The 6,000-nt window shown below is 36.7% G+C and overlaps 1 protein-coding gene and 1 pseudogene across 13 annotated transcripts in view; both read left to right on the top strand.

Annotated features, from left to right (window-relative positions):
* Positions 1-3,161, top strand: part of LOC132224569 (tigger transposable element-derived protein 1-like) — an 11,420-nt pseudogene extending 8,259 nt beyond the window's left edge.
* Positions 1-6,000, top strand: part of TMEM164 (transmembrane protein 164) — a 217,019-nt gene that overhangs the window by 108,769 nt on the left and 102,250 nt on the right. The window lies entirely within an intron of this gene.

The following is a 6,000-nucleotide window of genomic DNA, read 5'->3' as shown; positions in this document are numbered from 1 at the left end:
GGACGACGCTCAACTCACTAAGCCACACCAGCCAGGGCTCTGTTTTATTTTTGTTGTTGTTTTTTAATTGTATCCATTTTAATGATGTGAGATAGTATCTCCTCATTTTTATTTGCATTTCATTTTCTAATTTCCCATGTGATTTCTTCTTTGATCCATTGGTTGTTTAAGAGTGTTATTTAATTTTCACACATTTGTAAATTTTTTCATTTTTCTCTCTGTTACTAATTCTAACTTCTTCCTGTTGTGGTTAAAGAAGCTCCTTTTTATGATATCTATCTTTTTAAATTCATTGAGTCTCATGTGGCCTAACATAGCATCTATCCTGGAAAATGTCCCATGTGCATTTGAGAATAATGTGAATTCTGTTGTTGATTATAGTTTTCTGTTTATGTCTGTTAGATCTAGGTGGTTTATTTTGTTGGTTAAGTCTTCAGCTTCCTTGCTTTTGTTCTGTGTGGGCTATACTATTATTTGGGAGTGGGGTATTGAAGTCTCCAACTACTATTATAGAATTGTCTATTTTTCCTTTCAATTCTGTCAGTTCTTTTTGTTTGTTTATTTTTTGTTAATCCTCACCGGAGGACATTTTTTTCATTGAATTTTTTTAGAGAGAGTGAAAGGGAGGGGGGAAAGACAGAGAAACATTGATGTGAGAGAGAGACATTGATTGGTTGCCTCCCGCATGCACCCCAAACAGGGCCGGGATGGAGCCTGAAACCAAGGTACATGCCCTTGACTGAAATCAATCTCATGACTCTTCAGTCTGAGAGCCGATACCACTAAGCAAACCTGGCTAGGGCAAATTCTGTCAGATTTTTTGTTTGTTTTATAATTCTGTCAGTTTTTGCTTCATATCTTTTGATGGTCTGTTATTGGATATGCAAATATTTATAATTGTTATATTTTCTTGTTTTATTAAACCTTTCATTAGTATATAATGTCCTTTGTCCTTATAAACCTTTTTGATTGACAGATATACCTTGTTTTATTGTGCTTCACAGATATTGCATTTTTACAATTGAAGGTTTATAGTAACCCTGCCTCAAGCAAGTCTATCAGTACCATTTTCCAACAGCATTTGCTCACTTCATGACTCTGTCACATTTTGGAAATTCTTGCAATATTTTATTATATTTGTTACGATGATCTGTGATCAGTGATTTTGATGTTACTTTTATTAATATAATACATAGTAGTAACATCAAAATGATAACATTAAATATTATTATATTTGTTATGGCGATTTGTGATCAGTGATCTTTGATGCTACCATTGGAATTGTTTTGAGACGCAATGAACTGCACCCATATAAAAGAGATAACTTATTTGAAAAATGTTGTGTGTGTTCAGATTGCTCAGTGGGCTGGCCATTCCCCCATCTCTCTCCCTCTCCTCAGGCCTCTCTATTCCCTGAGACCCAACAGTTTTGAAATTAGTTCAATTACTATTTCTACAATGGACTCTAAGTGTTCATATGAAAGGAAGATTGCATGTCTTTGACTTTAAATCAAAAAGCTAGAAATGATTAAGCTTAGTGAGGAAGGCATGTCGAAAGCAGACAGGCCAAAAGCTAGGCCTCTTGTGCCAAACTTACAAGTTGTGGATACAAAGGAAAAGTTCTTGATGGAAAATTAAAAGTGCTACTCAAAAAAAAAAAAGTGCTACTCCAGTGAATACATAAGAAAGAGAAACAGCCTTATTGCTGATATGGAGAAAGTTTTACTGGTCTGGATAGAAGATCAAACCAGCCACAACATTCTTTTAAGCCAAAGCTTAATCCAGAGCAGGACCCTAAGTGAGGAAGCTTCAGAAGAAAAGTATGAAGCCAGCAGAGGTTGGTTTATTAGGTTTAAGGAAAGAAGCCATCTCCATAACATAAAATGCAAGGTGAAGCAGCAAGTGCTGATGTAGAAGCTGCAGCAAATTATCCAGAAGATCTACCTAAGATAATTAATGAAGGTGGCTGCACCGAACAACAGGTTTTCAATGTAGCAAAAGAGCCTTAGGTTGGAAAAAGATGCCATCGAGGATATTCAAAACTAGAGAGGAGAAGTCAATGCCTGGCTTCAAAGTGTCACAGGACAGGCTGCAGCTCTTGCTGGGGACTAGTGCAGTGGTGACTTTAAGTTGAGGCGGGTGCTCATGTACCATTCCAAAAACCCTAGGGCCCTTAAGGATGATGCTAAATCTACTCTGCCTGTGCTCTACAACAACAAAGCCTGGAGGAAAGCACATCTATTTACAACATGATTACTGAATATTTTAAGCCCACTCTTGAGACCTACTGCTTAGAAGAAAAGATTCCTTTCAAAATATTGCTGTGCACTGACAATGTACCTGATCACTCAAAAGTGCTGATGGAGAGTACAAAGAGAGTAATGTTGTTTTTATGCCTGCTAATACAATATCCATTCTGAAGCTTATGGGTCAAGGAATAATTTTCAAGCCTTATTTTTTAAGAGATACATTTTTAAGGCTATAGCTGCCATAGATAGTCATTCCTCTAATGGATCTGGGAAAATTTAATTGAAAACCTTGTGAAAGGATTCACCGTTCTATATGCCATTAAGAACATTCATGATTCATGGGAAGAGATCAAAATATCAACATTAACAGGAGTTTTAAAGAAGTTGATTCCAACTCTCATAGATTACTTTGAGGTGTTCAAAACTTCAGTGGAGGAAGTAACTACAGGTGTGGTAGAATTAGAATTAGAAGTGGAGCCTGAAGATCTGACTGAATTGATGCAATATTAGAGTAGAACTTTACCAAATGAGGAGTTGCTTCTTGAGAATGAGTAAAGAAAGTAGTTTCTTGAAGTGGAATTTAATCCTGGTAGATATGCTGTGAAGACTGTTGAAATGACAACAGAGGATTTAAAATATTGCATAAACTTACTTGATAAAGCAGCAGTAGGGTTTCAGAAGATTGACTTCAATTTTGAAGGAAGTACTACTGGGGGTAAAAATCTATCAAACAGCATCTTATGCTTCACAGAAATCATTTGTGAAAGCAAGTGTCAATCTATGTGCCAAACTCTATCTTTGTGTTCTTTTAAGAAATTGCCTCAGTCTCTGCAACCTTAGGTAACCACAACCCTTATCTGTCAGCAGCAACGAACATAAAGACAAGACCCTCTACCAGCAAAAAGATCATGACTCATTGAAGATAAGAGAATGGTTAGCATTTGTTAGCAACAAGGTATTTTTAAATTAAGGTATATACATTTTTTTAGACATAATGCTATTGCACAATTAACTACAGTATAGTGTAAATATAATTTTATATGCACTGGGAAGCCAAAATATTTATGCAACTCTCTTTACTGTGATATTTGCTGGGGTGGTCTGGAACTGAACCTGCAGTATCTCTGAGAAATGCCTGTATGATCTGTTTTGTCAGATGTTAGTATAGCCATCGCTGTTCTCTTTTGGTTACTATTTGCATGGAATGTCTTTTTCATCCTTTCACTTTCAGCCTGTTTGTGTCTTTGAATCCAATAAGGGTCTCTTGTACTAGTGTATAGTTGGATCATGTATTTTAAAAATTCCATTTGGCTAATCTTTGTCTTTCAAATGGAGTTTAATCTATTTACATTTAAAATAATTACTGATAAGAAAAGGCTTCTATTTTGCTACTTGTTTTCTAACTTCTTTGACCTATATATTATTGTCTTCTTTTGTGTGTTGTTGATGGTTTGGTAGTGTAATAATCCTATCTAATAAAAGAGTAATATGCAAATTGACCATCACTCCAACACATAAGATGGCCACCCCCATGTGGTCAAAGATGGCCAACACAAGATGGCCGGCAGGAGAGGGCAGTTGTGGGTGATCAGGCCAGCAGGGAAGGGCAGTTGGGAGGGACCAGGCCTGAAAGGGAGGGCAGTTGGGGGAGAACCAGACCTGCAGGGAAGGGCAGTTGGGGGGAACCAGGCCAGCAGGGGAGGGCAGTTAGTGGTGACTGGACCAGCAGGGGAGGGCAGTTTGGGGCGACCAGGCCTGCAGGGGAGAGCAGTTATGGGTGACCGGGCCAGCAGGGGAGGGCCATTAGGGGAAATCGGGCCAGCAGGGGAGAAGTTAGGCGTCAATCAGGCTCGCAGGGGAGTAGTTAGGGGGTGATCAGGCTGGCAGGCAGAAGCTGTTAGGGGCAATCAGGCAGGCAGGCAGGTGAGCGATTGGAATCCAGCAGTCCCGGATTGTGAGAGGGATGTCCGAATGCTGGTTTAGGCCCGATCCCTGAGGGGTCCCAGATTGGAGAGTGTGCAGACTGGGCTGAGGGACACACCCCCCCCATGTGCAAATTTCATGCACCGGGCCTCTAGTTTAATTATATTGTTTCATTTTGTGTATATTTTATAACTATTTTTTGTGTGATTATCATGGGATTACATGTAACAATAAAAATTATAACATTTTATTTTGAATTTTTATTTGCTTAACTTCAATAACATTCTAAAACTTTGATCATCTACAGTTTCATCTTCACACCTTTCAGTTATTGATGTTACAAAATTACATCTTATATATTATGTGCCCCCAGTTTACAGTAATTATTTTAAATTAATTAGTCACTTAAATGATGTAGAAAACAAAACATGGAGTTACAAACCAAAATTACAATAATAACAGATTTAGACTAATAATTGTGTTTTTCAAAATGTATTAATCTCTTAATCATGTAGAAAACAAAAAGTAGTTATAAACTATGTTACAGTAATAGTAACTTTTATAATTATCCATGTATTTATTGTAGCTAAGATCTTTATTGCTTCATATGACTTTTAGTTACTGTCTAGTGTCCTTTTATTTCAAACGGCAGCACTCCTTTTAGCATATCTTGTAGGGCAAGTCTAGTCATTAGTAAAACTCCTCAGTTTTTGTTTTTCTGAAAATGTCTTAATTTCTGTGTCAGTTGTGAAGGTTTGTTTAGCTGGAAATAGAATAGTTGGTTGACAGATTTTTTTTTCTTTAAGCATTTTTAATTATATTAGCTCTATGCCTCTGTCCTCCAAAGTTTCTGATGAGAAAGCTGCTGATAATATTATTGGAGGTCATTGGCATATGATGAGTTACACCTTTCTTTGGTGTTTTCAATAATCTTTGTCTTTGACCTTTGACAATATGATTATAATGTGTTGTGGTATGGATCTCTGAGTTTATCATACATGGATTTTTCTTGGACGATTACAGCTATGTCTTTCATCAAATTTGGGAAACTCTTGGTCTTTATTTTTTCAAATAATCTCTCTGCCCTTTCTCTCTTTTTCCTTCTTATAGGACTCCTACAATGCATATATTGGTCCTTTTAACAGTGTCCCACAGGTTCTGTTGGCTCTGTTAACTTTTCCTCAATCTTTCTGTTCCTCAGACTTAATAATTTCAGTTGTCCTATCTTCATGTTCATGGATTGTTTCTGCTGGCTGCTAAAAGCTGCCTTTGAATTCCTCTAGTGAAATTTTCATTTCTGTTATTGTACTTTTCAGCTCCAGAGTTTCTTTTTGATTTCTTTTTTAGGTTTTTAATTTCTTTATTGACATTTCCATTTTGTTCATATATCATTTTCTTGATTTTCTCGATGTCTTCCTTTAGTTCGTTGAGCATTTATCAGTTGTTTTTAAATCTGGTCATTCTTTGGGACAGTTTCTGTTGGTTTATTTTTTGTTTCCTTTTCAATGAGTGATATGTTTCTAGTTCCTGTATGCCTTGTGATTTTTGTTGTTGTTGAGACCTGGAACTTTTAATCTAATCTTATGCTAACTCTGGAAGTCAGATTTTCCCCATTTCCCAGGGTTTACATTTTCTGTTTTGTTTTTTTATTGCTGTGTGCTGTCTCCAAGCAAAGTATCAGTCTGAAGTGTAAGTTTAAGGTCTTTTCAGGCTTTTTTATGAGCCTCTGATTTTACCTCAGCATGAACAGTGATTTTCTTATTTTCCCCATATATGCAGGTGCTTTTGAATGTCCTAATCTTTAATTTCTAGCTCCTAAAAGGGGAAA

The sequence above is a fragment of the Myotis daubentonii genome, chromosome X (genome assembly GCF_963259705.1).
Source record: "Myotis daubentonii chromosome X, mMyoDau2.1, whole genome shotgun sequence".
Taxonomy (NCBI): Eukaryota; Metazoa; Chordata; class Mammalia; order Chiroptera; family Vespertilionidae; genus Myotis; species Myotis daubentonii.
This window is presented reverse-complemented; position numbering and strand designations above follow the sequence as displayed.